The sequence below is a fragment of the Aphelocoma coerulescens genome, chromosome 2, assembly GCF_041296385.1.
Source record: "Aphelocoma coerulescens isolate FSJ_1873_10779 chromosome 2, UR_Acoe_1.0, whole genome shotgun sequence".
Taxonomy (NCBI): domain Eukaryota; kingdom Metazoa; phylum Chordata; class Aves; order Passeriformes; family Corvidae; genus Aphelocoma; species Aphelocoma coerulescens.
Genome location: NC_091015.1, coordinates 44,907,942 through 44,922,234, shown reverse-complemented (window position 1 = coordinate 44,922,234; position 14,293 = coordinate 44,907,942). Strand labels below are relative to the sequence as shown.

General features: G+C 36.9%; 1 protein-coding gene across 8 annotated transcripts in view; it reads left to right on the top strand.

Moving 5' to 3' along the window:
* Window positions 1-14,293, top strand: part of TBC1D5 (TBC1 domain family member 5) — a 337,427-nt gene that overhangs the window by 196,293 nt on the left and 126,841 nt on the right. The window lies entirely within an intron of this gene.

The window sequence follows — 14,293 nt, the reverse complement described above, 5'->3', positions numbered from 1 at the left end:
TCTTTGCAAAGCATTATTTAATTTAATTCCTTGGGGATTTTGTTTCACTGTATTAGGAAATTTTTGCCTTTAAATTTTGGATTAGAGGAATAGGACTAGAAAGAAGCACTTATCTCTTAGAACTTATTTGTTTTACAGCATTATAGTAAATGCCACCCTACTGTTGTAGTTGTGACAGTGGCATTTCCAGTGCAGATAATGTCCATTCAGCTACATATTAGAGAAGATGATGAAGATTCCTGTACTTACTGCATCAAGTACAGAGTCCACTTGGAGTTCTCCTATAAGAAGACATGGGATAATAGGACACAAAAAACTGTTAGCATTGAGTGGTTTATTTACTTAATTTTATCACCAGTTTATTATCAGTGAACTTTTCTCTATTGTGTTATGGGGTTTTGGGTGCTGGTAATACAGGGGGAGCAGAGGGGCATGTTAAAAGTGAAGGCAAGGGTATAATAAATTGCCTGTGTACAGAGTCAGCCCCATGAAGCTGCTTCATATCCACTCAGCTGGTTGTGTATTGTATACCCCCATTCCAGGGGGGCTTATGGGGCCAGATGTGGCTTTGATTGTGGCCTTATCCATGTGCTTGTGCAGCACTGATTTCAAAACATTTATAGCTGCTGCAGTCAGTCTGGGTCAACACAGAGTGTGCAATTTGTGTGAACCATGAGTAATGGTGAATTGACTGTGGTTTTGAAGAAGAATCTTGCCTTCATTGTCTGGAATTCTAGACATTTGATTCATTTTGATCATTCCTTAAGGAGTTGGCAAGCCATATGTGCAGTTGCAGGGACAGAAAAAATGGCACTTTTTTTTAAAACTATTTTTTACAGTGATTTAAAGTAAGATTGCCTCTGCCTTAAATGAAAAAAAAAGTAAAGGTGTGAATTTCCAAATGCAATTGTGGATTGTAACAACTCCATAGAAAATAGAGAAAGGGAAGGAAAAGGTGACTGTGTAAATGTCAGGCCATAACTGCAATACTTAACACTAAAGTCTAATTTGATGTTACTGTAAAATGAAAAAATGCTGCAATGTAATATGCTCTCAAGAGAAGAGTTGAACTACATATTAATAACTTATATTAGGAAGATAAATGTAATTCTACAAAACTTACTTAAATATATTTTATAGGTATGGGTTACCTACAGAGGAGGAAAAATAAGCCAAGGAAACTCAAGGTATTAAAAGTACAAAGAGGACAGATTGTCCTATTACAAGATTTTTTGCATCGTGTATTTTCTTAATATCTTCACAAGTCTGGAAAAGAAAGCAAGCATCCCTAATAAACTTCAGGGGTAGTAATGAATAAGTAGGCTGTATAAAGATCAAGGAAAACAAAAATACATTGTTTCATTTATGAAGACTTATGAAAACTGAGAGAGAATAAAATAAGTTAAACTTCAGAAATTTGCAAACAGATATTTTGGGGCAAAAATAATTTGTAATGTAGGTATTAGTGTCAGTTTCAGATTTTGCCTTTCAGTAAGAGAAATAATTGGAAGAAAAAATTATACTTTAGCTCTAAACATAATATTATAATAACAGAAGAACAATGCAGTCTGGTGTGGCATAAATAGAACTGAATCTGAATAAAGAAATTTACAGTTAAGAGAATGAATTATGAGAGAGAGCTTCAGGCTGACTATCAGGAAAACCTTACTAACAGGGAGCTGTTAGACTGTAAAATAATATATCAAAGTTAACAAAGGAAAAACCATCAGAATGTTTTAAAAACAGGCTTTGAAAAGCTCTCAGAAATGGGTGATATCATACAGACAGAGTCTGCACTGGCAGAAGAGGAAAGTAGGTTACCTGTGAGGTCATATCCTGCTCTGATTTCTGATTTGATATAGACAGGAGAAAAAGAAAGGGAAAGGAGCGTGACTGTGTTGTATTATTCTCACCTTTAATGATGTCTGAACTCTCCAGACTAGTAATTTCCATTAGTGAACCAGCTGACAGCCTGAGATGCTGTATCTTTTCCTGTATTTAATATTTCTTGAACTAGCAACAGCATTTCTTTAAACAACTCAGGTTATCAATAATTGCTTAACCTAACCGAAGTGCAGAATTCATCTGAGTTTTTTGTTGAAGTTTATTGTTTTGCTGAAGATTTACCAACAATAAGTATTCATCTGTCAGCCTTGATACCACTCAAAAATATACAAATGGTAGAAGAAAGACTGGGAACTTTGCTCAAAAGATATTAGGGCATTCCTAGAGAAAAGGCCTGTATTTAGTAGCAGTCTACCCTAACCTGTACAAGTTATGAAGTTCACTTATTTTAAAATACAACATTTTATACTTTGCATCCTCCTATAACCTTCTGGGGTAAGGCAGAAACAATTATTTGCATTTTCATACAGTTAATTTCATCCTTTGATGTTTTCAAATGCTTCTTTTTATTTTTCAAACACTAGCAAGACTTGTTCTGCTGGCAGGTCAGGTACCCTAGCTGTTTGTACATTTCCATGTTCAGAAACTGTCCCTTACGATAGAATGTGGTTATACACTTCCTGAAATTATGTTTACCTGCTTACAAGGCCAAGTTTAACAGGCATTTCACTGTACGACTTGTTAGTTTTGGTTGCTGTCCAGTTTTGAAATTTTAATCCAAAGCAGTAGATTGCCTTCTCTTCCAAAGTGCAGCAGTGAACAGACTTCACATTCCCTGGCTGTCTCATTCCATTGCTGATTGGGAAGAGAACCCAGTTAGGTACAGCAAGGTAGACTGGGTCCTGGCTATGCCTATGCCATACTTCCATGCTCTGGAAGTTCAAGTTGGTGTCACAGACAGCAGCAGCCTTAGCACAGGAATTTCTGTGTCTGGAAATTTTGAGACTTCGCTTTCATTCACTTGCAGTCAGCCACTGCTTGTCCCTGTGATAATTATTCAGCTGCTATTAATATCAGCTGAAATGGAACCAGCAATACAGAGATAAAGGTTATGTGCCTTATCTTTCCACAGTCTTCTTTCTTTGCCATGTCTCTAGCCTGGACCCCAAGATAATGTTTTGCAAAATAACATTGTTTCACTCGCCTGGTAGTACTGTGAATAGTCTAACCAAACTATAATAATTATCTAATTACATCTAATTTTGTACTTTGTAAATTCAAGTACAAGAATGGTTTGAAAATAAAATGGAATTGATTACATTAATAGTTCAGTGACATGCTTTCCTGATAATAAACCTTTCTCTAAATAAAAAGAAAAAATTGCTAGGATTGAACATAAAGATTGGATGTTCCGAAGGGTTGACAGATTGAATATTCAGTTTAATTTTAAAATTAGATGAGTTAACAATGATTAATGTCCTAGACTAATTGGTACTCTGATGTTAATTTTTTTGACCCTTACATCTAATTCATGTTAAAGTACAAAATAATTATTGCAAAACGATACTGCATTTTCTGCAGTGGCCAGTGTTTGCAGGGACAAATTAAGCAGGTTAGGCTCTCAGCTTGAAAAAGGACAGGGTTTGAGGAAAGTCTTCATATACCTGTATTATATGATATTTTCTTCCATTTAAAGAAATTTGTAGTAGGCAACTTCTTTTACATTTCACTGAAAAGATGAATCTGTTGGAAAGGTCCCGCATAATGTCATTATTACCACTTTATTTTATGTACTGAGGGTGAATTATATTGCACCAAATTAATTTCTCATGGAACTGCATGCAATAAGTACAGCCAGATCATGTGAATATATATGATGCAGTTGTATAGAAATAATACACAGAAAGATAATGACAAGGCGTAAGGATAAAAAGCTTTATTTAAGAACAAAAATTAAATGTTGGCATAAACTCACCAGCTTCTGCATCATAACACTGATGGCAGTATTATACTGGTAAAGCAAACTCCTCCTAAGCACATATCCAACAGACAATAAAGCACATGCAGAAGTGAGCATAAATATTTCATGGTGGCTTTAGCTCAGTACAAAAAGGGCCTCTCAGAACATTGAGCAGCGATGGCTCTGCCTCCCGCTGCCGCTCTGCCCTGCGGCCATCAATCAGAGACGCTGCCCACTGCGGCTCGAGAGCCGCTCAGCCCTGGAGCCTGGTACCACCGTGGCACTTCAGGAGGAAGCCTACCACAGGAAGCAAAGAAATGAAAAACAGAAGAGAAGGGTGCAAACTAAGTTGCAGGGGATCTAGGCACGAGTGTAGATTTGAAGATAGCATTGGAAAGGTTATGTTATGGTAAAGTCAACAGCAGATGTGCTGTTCCACTATTACTGTTCTTACTTGCTTTGCTGTGAGCACTGCTGTGGGGCATCCACCTGTTTTAGTTCCTCACCCGTGCCATTATGGTACCAGGCAGTATTCTTTTGCGTAATCAGATTGGTCTCTGGAGGGAGAATTTAAAGGATTTTACCTGTGTAGTAAAGGAACATAAATCATATTTATTGTATCAGAAAAAATTAAAATCCCACTAGTTATCAGAATAAGAAATCTTTATGATCTACGGACAAAGTAGAACAAAGATCAGTCTTGCTAAGGAGAACTTTTCAGATCATCCAGGATGCCTGAGTTTATTTTTGATTCTCACACTAAAAGAAAATGAGATAATATATGACATGGTCCAAACCCATTACATTTCCTCTGTAGCTTTTAATCCAGTGTCATCAATCAATTGGACAGCAATTACAATGAAAGCAACTTTGAGCTATTGTGCACGTAGTAGAGGAACCACCAAAATCTGGCCTTGCTATTAAAAGGCAAGTATCTGGCAGCGAGTATCTAGAAATGGGTAAGACTAAGCAAATACAAAGTCTTTCTGAACAAAGCAATAATTCTCATTTGAATGTCCGGGACCAAATTAATCATGAATTTAGTATCTGGGATTGCTGTTGATTTCCAGTATTTATTTCCTGTTTGAATTAAACAAAGCATTATATATAAAATTGATTTTAATGGACTATAAATCACAGCTTGTCTGTCAGTAGAGGGCTTGTTGAGGATTTAGTGCCAGAGGACCAGGCCTTTCTAAAAGAGGCTAGTGTCTGCTGTTGGTCCCACAAATTACAAGATACAGTCTACTGGATTTTTAGATAGAGCTTTTGGGGGCTGACTCAGGCATCTGAAGACATTACTATGAATTCTGTCTTGCATAGTGAAAAAAGTACTGTAAGAGGAATCCTTTGTAAGTTAGGTGACAGAAGGAAACACCTCTGAAGCTACTTTAGAAAGCTACCATGTATTTTGATGGAGACAGGGATTGCCTCAGCTACTGCTGACGTACCGGTTGACTGCGATGGTTTACTAATTCAAATTACTACCTCTTTGCAAATAAATGAGGACAATTCTTGAAGTTCAGGGTAGGTATCTTACCTCAGGCAGCAAGCAGATCCTGCTTAACTCTAAAAGCTGCTTTTCTTCTGTTTCGAAGTAAGGCTACTCACCCTTTCATGATCTTAAATGGTAGATATCTGTTCCTTATTGTTGGGTTTCTCAAAAAACTTTCTAGTTCATTGATTGAAAAAGCGTATATTTCATTTTGTGCTACTTCTTGTTGTGTATTAGGTTGAAAATTACAGTATGACAAATCCTTTTTCCCAACTGTCTTAAATAGTATTTTAGTCTTACCTCTGACTTTTAAGATTTTAACATGTAAATAATGTAAAAGACCACTCTATAAACAGAATGAAGGATTGGTTGAGGTGTCAAAAGTGTTTGTCAGAGTTTTACTCTCCTGCTGCATAATTATGTGCTGAGCTGATAATGAGTAGTACTGGATGTCTGTGAGGATGGAATGCAGATTTGTCATTTTGTTGCTCCTTGATGCAGGTGATGTGCTTCCCATATGAAGTACAGGGAGTTGTCTTTATCTGGGAAGGAAACAAGCAAGAAAGCTTCCATTTTGACTTTTGTCACATACCCTAAAAAGAAAAAAAGCTGGTAGCATTAAACATAAATAGGCTTAGATTCCACTGGATTTGAATAGAATTGGTATCTTCTTAAACCTGTGATGAATTTAGTAGGAATATAGACAGGTGTTTGGAAGGCTGTCTTTGTCTTATTTTTTACTTATGTAGACAGTAGCTGTTGACTATAAAACCAGAACAATGTATGGAGAAGTTCTACTCCAGTAAGGAATTTAAGGTACCGTATATCAAGTATTTACTTCCCCTTTGCTTTCTTTATACTTAAATCACATCAGTTGTTCAGGTTAACTACGTACTGTTTAATTTAGTGCATCATGTTCTTTCTTTCAATGACATGGAACTTAGTCTAGAAAACTCATCTTGGAAATTGGTACAGAGAAGGCAATAAGTAGGTCAAGTAACTGTCGCCGAAAGTAATTATCTCATCATATTCCTAAAAAATGAAACTGTGCTAACATGCCCATGCTGACATGATGTTAGGAGGCAAAATACAGCACTTTGGACTTAAGCATTTGCCAGTAGCCTGGAATTTCCTGTAGCATCCAGTCCTGTGGATAATTCATGTTTTGGTTAACCAGTGCTTCATCCTCACTTCTTATTCTTACCGAGTCTATATGAATCAAGTTAGTATGGGCGTGCAATCACATGTGACTAGCAAATCCTTAATTTTCCTGTGAAGACATACCTTTAGAAATTATAATGAAGTATTGAAGAGAACCATGTGCACCATCCAGCAAGGAAAGATCATCCTGTCATCAGTCCTTAAGATAAAAGTCAATATCCAAAGGTAGTCTGAAGATTAATACAAACAGTTGTTCACCCTCAAAATCTTTTGCATCATCTTGATGCACTTAAAAAAGAGCCACACAAAGAGGACCCTCTGCTAGAATCCAACAAGAGCAATAGCAAGATATACAAAACACAATTTAATGTTTAAATTGTAAAATTTAGAAGTTATACACAACTGAGATCTAGTGGGTAATGAAGCTAAAAAAATTTTGTTTGAAATCTTCAAACAGATTAGCATGAAGTACTTAAATGCATAATGTTGGCTTGTTGGAAGCAGAGCTAACCCTCATTTTAAAAAAACTAAGTTTAATAGGTGCATGCCTTAATAGTAATGTCAGAACAAAGTAGGACATTTTGGATTTTTATAGATGGGGAGAAGGATGTCAAGGAATTGCATTTGGTAAAAAAGCAATAATTAGTGAACTGCCTTAAGGTGTGGGATGTCAACTTTAGGGATAGCACGGTCTTCAGTCTGAGTCTCCCTTGGCCTAGGAGGACATGTTAATCATCTGGCTCTTCAGGGTCATTTTCATTTGAGTTCTACATTTTAGCTGAAAATTATATCCTGAAACCACAATTCATCACTAATGAAAATGTTGTTGAGAATTAGTGAAATAGTAATTCTGTAGGAATATGGCCAGTCTGCATTTTCTCTAAAAGCATCTGATTGCCCAGTAGAATGCAGTTAATTGGGAAAATGAAAGGCAGTATAGCGTCAGCATTGGGAAGCATGCTTCCTTTTTGGGTTTTCTCCCCACCAAAGTAGTAATTCACCAGGTAGTCAAGACACTCTGCTGCCACTTCAGATACCAAGACTAGTTCTTGGATAGCCACTTCTACCCCTGTGGACAGTGCTCTCCCTGCCCTTCTGTCTAACCAGATGTTACAGACTGAGGTGAGGGGTTTGGGTGAGGGAGGGGAAAAGGGTGGGAATCCTACAGACCACCTATATAATTCCCCTTACATGTTCTGAATTTTCTCTGGCAGTTGTTTGATTGGGAGTTCTTGAGTTGTAGCTTGAAAGCTACATGACAGTGTTGGAAGTCCATTCAGCAGTAAAAGATCCTGCCCTAAAAATAATGCAACAGTCTGTCCTAATTTTTAAAATGGATGAGCTAGATAGTAGCTCTCCATGACCTTGTGAACCTCTTTCCAACATCTTGTTAGAGTCGTAGAAGCCTCATCAATTAAAAAAAAAAAATCTTGTTCCTAATAGGTGCATGCCTTGAGTATCTTTTCTCGTTCTGATGTGGTTTTGAGCAAGAATTTTTAAAAGTATCCTATAAAATATTAAAGCAAGCCATCTATATCCGAAGAATAAAATCCATTAACACAGGTCACAGGAATAGCTTGCTCAAGAGTAGTGCTGTTAATTAGGATTGCACAATTTTGTGTAACTTTTGCATATTGTATGAATTCACAATATTTTAGTCTAGGTAAAGCATGAGAAGTGATGTTGGAGAAACATCTCTAAGAATAGAATTATTTCACCAAACTAATGCTGTAAAAATGGGGAGAATATTTCATCACACCTCGTACTGAACATAATAGCAAGAGGCCCCAAAGGGTTAAGTTACGTAACTTAGCAGGAAGACTTCACAGATTTTGGCAAGAAGAGAAAATCTGTGCACAGCATTGCAAAATAGAATTGTCTAGTGAAAAAGAACAAAAGCAGACAGGAGTAGGAGCTGGTTTCCAATACGTATTTTGAAATCAATGAACAAGTCATAACCAAATCTTTACAGAAAGCCAAGGGTGCTGCCCTTCTATATTCTTCCTCTGAAAACACTCTTAGCATAGCATTTGCAGCTTGGTATTGACTGCCAGTGATGACTCCTTTGAATTTCCAGATAGCACTGTTTCTAAGGCAAAAAGGCAGTGGATGCACCTAAACTTTGTTATTCGCTATGGAATGTATTGACAGCAGAACAGCAATTCTTCCCAAATGTCAGAGAAGCAAAATGGCATCACCCACTATAGCATCAGCTTGAGAAGTCCATTGCCTTTCATAGACCTTTATACTGTCATCTGTCACTTCTAATGATCTGCTTTTCTTTACTTCTTGTCACCTTATTTGTAATTAGGACCATGGTTAGCATACTTCCTTCGATTACCTTTTATTCTGTTTTTTGTCTGAGAAAGTGTCCAATACAATGATATTTGAATGCCACAGAAGCATTGGTATTGAGAAAGTGGAGAGAAAAGAAATTTCATCTTTTCTGCTTTTTAAGTTCCCAATATAATATAATGCAGAAAATAAGAGATAATTAAACTCCCCCAGCTTCTGACTGCTGTTACTCCTACCAATAATGCTACCAGGTTTTTATGCACAGAAGTGGAGAAGTTAGTAAAAAATATTTTCATACTTTGGATAAATCTATACACATACCCACATGTGCAGTGTAGCAGCAGAACTGCACGTTGTATGTTATGAAATTTGTTGCATAACATGTTGTATGTTATGAAATACCATTACAGTGTTTAAATCAAGATTCCACAGATCTAAACAAAGTCTTTAGTTGTTTACAGCATACATCAGTGAATGTTGTGTGAGCTGTTAGTCTAAGCTTGGACCTTGCAGTTTATTCTATTTCTAACAAGTACATGTAGGAATGACATGCAGAATCAGTAATATAGGGTTTGGGGGTTTTTTTACTAATGGAAATACAGTTAGGTAGAAATATATGGGACATCTTGAATCAAAGAATTCTCATTGTCTTAATTATCTATGAGAGAAATCACAAAAGAGTAATGTCAAAAGAAGAAAATAGTCCTCACAGAAAATTTACAACATAATAATGTGCTTAATATCTAGAAACTGTATTAAATGATGACACAGTTATATTTGTATAGACTGAGCAGTAGAAAAGATAATGGCATCTTTGACTTCAGCAATTCATATATTAGTGTTAATGGTTTCACATGCTACTTATTGAAAAATTGTTTAAAAGAATTGAAATATATTTAATTCTCCTTTTTCTTATTTCAATAATTGTAATCAGAAAAACCTTTTTAATGGTGTAATCCCAAATCCAGCTGAAGTATGTAGTTATACATCCTGCTTTAATGTACATCTGAGCTCTGGGGCTCTCATGCTGAAACACATTCCCTGATTTATCTTCTGTCTAAACTATTTCTTACATTATGACTCTGTGCTGCAGCCTTTGATATTCCCTGTGACATCATGAGACAGCTGTGTTACATTGTGTTTAAGCAGTACTAAACCTTTAAACTTTAAACGAATATTTTTCTTCTCAGAGGTATAAATAGAATATGTAATAAGCATCTGTGGGATATGCAATTAATGTCACTTGTGAGGAAAGGCCTTCATGATGCACTTGGGTTTTGGCACTCTTAAATTATGAGCTCTTTAGTTCACTCATGGGATAAATTCCATATCCCCCAGATGCTTATTATGTATCTTCCATCTCCCTTAATTCCTATTAGCTGGATTAGTAGTTGTTGTGATGTTGAGGTTTATGGTAATTTAACTGGGGTGGTTCTCAGTGATCAATAAATAAACTTCAAAAGTTTTAGTAATTTTTATTTTCTAGCAATTCCAGTGTGTGTAGCTGTAACAGTTTACATTAAGTGCTAGTTGGATATACCAAAAACTTTAGTCATCTGTACACACTGGTCTATCCATTTCCTAAATTTCAAAAAAACAAAAAAATTTATAAAAGCAAAAGATGTCAATAGCAAATCATGACCCGAACTGCAATGTTGTGGTGTGACTAATATTACCTTCAGCACCCACAAATGTTAAAAAAAATAGTTTATATAGAGAATAAATATTTTTTGCTAAATGACGATATTATTAATGTTCTAGTCACAGTCATTATCTGGAGAGATTGTCAAACTGGTACAGAATGGCCTAGATTAGTTGTCAACTCAGGAGCAAATAAGATTTTTAAAAGACTCAATAAAGTCCAGTGATTAATTGCTATATATTCTGATTCATGCCTATCCCATTTTATCTAATTTAATAAAAGTCTAAAATGATGATTAATCCTTTCACATCAGCAGTTGCTGGTACATCCATTACATGTCCAATCTGAATTCCTCTGCCAAGGAGTTAACTACTATTTTGAACTCGGTGTGAAAAATATCATTATAAATTTCATTAACCTGATCATCAAATTTAAAAAAGTCAACTCGTAAAATCCATTACTACATATCACGCATCGAAGATTAAAAACTGGTCCTTAGTGGGCAGGAATAGCCAGGATTTAATTCCCACAGCATATGTTTAAAGTGCTCATATGACATTATTGTATCTGTAATTATCAGAATTTTATGTTTATTAACCCAAGTGAATTAAGAATCTTGTTTTGCGAAGAATTTAGCATGCATGTTAAATTGACCATTAATTCAGAGCTTATCAATGTATATGTATTTACCACAAATGCAAAGATACTTGTGTAGCATATTTTAGCTTTTAGAGAATTGCCTTCCTTTAATTTTTCCTTCTCAGACAGAATAATTTACTTCTTCAGTGCTTCCAGTTGGCTGTCTTGGTGTGGATCCCCACGGATGACAGTGATATAAATCTTACTTCAAGTAGTCCTTCTGTTGGAAACTTGGAGTATTTCATGTTAGCACTATGTCTCAACCACAACTATGTCTTCCTCTACACTAAGATGGCTTTTTCCCATCCATGGTTAGATGCGAGAGACACCCTTCCATGCTGTATGGTAATCGTGCCTCAGCCCAGAAATATCCACAAAGCCTCACAGCCTTGCAGATATGGGGTGGGTTTGTCACTTACTTTTGTGAGGGTTGCTCAAATTGGAAATTCACAAAATGCATGAAAAATACGCAGCCAGAGAGCTCAGAAAAGCTGAATTTCCCCATCTGCTTGGGGGATTTGTACTGGGGTTGCAGTGACTCCACAGCCACCATCTGAACCCCATCCTTGCTGGGGCAAGGCATAGAGTGCCAGCAGTTACCTTAGGAAACGTCAGCCCCGACCTGGCCAGCGCCCCAGCAAACCCCGCCTAAGCTCTGCCCAAGGGGTAAATGCTTTTAGAGTGGTGTATAGAATGCACCACAGGAAAAAACAGAAAGTGGTTGGGACAGACAGCTGTTCTCTGGGTTGTTTTTCACTCCTGGCTCAAGCTGTGGACCCATTGTTGGCTCCCGGCAGAGGGATGAAAGTCACATGGTGTGAGAAAATAGGAACTGTCGGGGTTTTGCCAAACCAAAACCATCACTATTTTATTATTTCATTTTATTTTCTTATTGGAACAAATGTGAAAGTGCACCTCCCTTCTGAAAGAGGTTTCTGCCTGCAGGATCTGCTTGTGCTGCAGCTGTAAAATGGAGGCATGGCAGGTGCTGGATGGCGATGCCCCTGTGAGCAGCCGGCTGCGGCTCTGCCGGCTGCACTTGGCACAGCCCAAAGCTGAGGTGCTTCAGACTGGCACAACTGTCATTACGTACTGCAGGGAGCTGTGCATCTTTACAGCTTGGTGTAGTTTCACCTTACACATTCCTCCTTGCCCTGCCCTAATGGCTTTGCCCATCTACCTTAGCCCTGCTCAGGTGTTCTGGAGAAAGAACATTCTTCTGGGAAAGAAAGCAAACTACTTTTTCCTGGGAAGGGTTGTCAAGCATTGGAATAGGCTGCCCAGAGAAGTAATGGGATTGCCATCCCTGGAGGTATTTAAAAGGGATGTAGATGTGGCAATTAGGGATGTGGTTTCATGGTGGACTCGGCAGTGCTAGGTTGGACTTGACAATCTTAGAGGTCTTTTCCAACCTCAATGATAATACAATTCTATAAAAAAAGATGAAATTAGAAAGAGTGGAAAGGCCCTTTTTTATCTACAGCATATGTACCTGGTGAAACATGCTTTTCTCCCTCCATTTACAGACAACTAGCATCATTTTTTCAACAGCTAGTCATGGCAGTGCAAAAGTGTTTCAGAACAGCCAGGTGATTCATCAGAGATGTATATCACATATTTGGATTACCAGGTGTTGGACTTGGAAACACACATTTGCACCATAGTACAGCTGGTATGAAGAAAGAAGGAGAGCACCTAGATGATTTTAGTCTTGGATGGACCAAAATTTATTTCTAAGACTCACCTTTAACAAACTTCTTAATTAAATTAGCTTTAACCTATCTTTTGATTTATCTTTGATATAAATTATCTTTTGATCTATTTAATGTCAGACTTTCTGCAGGACTCCACGTAAACTCCACCAGCATGAGTAAAAAATCCTCAATAGAGGTTGCAGGTGAATGTATGTGATGTAGTAGCAGCTCCCAGAAATTTGTCTCTATACTTTACGGGCTGGAATAATACCCAGCTGTATTTCATAAGGTCCTTCCTATAAAATTTTGTAACTTGTATCAGTTTATGAACATTATAGAGAATTGTTTTCTTAACTTCGTGGAAGAGTTAATATTAATTATCTACTGTGGAAAAAAGACAAGCAATGCTAGGTTTCCTTAAGAAAGTTTTAAGAGCTTAAGACTTTTTTAAAATTTTACACTTTTTTTAAATTTCAACAGTTCCCATTCCACTGAAAAATTTCAGGTATCATTAGTTGGCTTTTGGTGTGTGTCCATTCCTGAAAAAATTGCAGTATTTTCTCTTGAGATGCTTTCAGTAAATGGCATTTGGCTTGAATGCTGAAGCACCTCACTACTGAAGTCATCTATAATAAAATGTTTCACCAGTATATATGAATCTTCCAAGTACTGTCTTTTTTTTTTTATTAAATCTCAAAAACTGGTAACAGTTACATGATTTTTATAATTAGCACATTTAGTTTGGTAGCAAACTAAACTACTATCAGAAGACAAGACAACATGGTAAATACGTGGTTAGTAAGGAGGAAGAAAGTTCGAGAGATGGTTAAATGACATACTGTGTGAAGGTTTTGCTGGAAGGGGAGGAGAATGTGGGAGGAAGGAGATGGAGAGACCAGACGTAAGACCTCACCAACTGAATTGCTGAACCTGGAGAATATGAGGTGTGTTTGCAGTGTAGCTCAATCATTAAATAATGCACAAGGGTTTATCTCATATGGCCAGTTGCAACACTCGCCTCGTAGTCAAAGGATGAAATAAATATCCAATGTGTAAACCTAAGCATATGTAAAATGGGTAAACACAGGGTAGCCTCGAACACAGTTTCTCATTCTTTGTGTATGTGTAGGTGTGGATAAAGTCTTACATATGCAGAAACTGTTAAAACCCAAATTATTTATCTAACTCCTAAGTAACAGACTGGCAAAAAAAAAAAAATCTGGTTCAACTGATTTTGCTACGAGTAAGGGGAGAAAGAAGGTTCTTCTTTTTTTCCTGTTTCCTCTAGTTATAAAAATTACAGTGATTACACATCATAAAGCCTATCTGTAATAAAACGCATCAGCTGGCCAAGGTTTTCATCGCTCACTCAATAATCCATTAATACAGCAACGCTGCCCAGGCATCTTTATAATACCAACTCGGAGGTAATTTTAATCAGCTAGACCAGCTGGTATTTAACAGCAGCTGCTGGAGACGCCACAAATATACTCAATAGCTGACATCTTTATTTGCAGTTTTTCAAGGGGAGAAGAGATCCTCCTGTGGTTACTTATATTAAG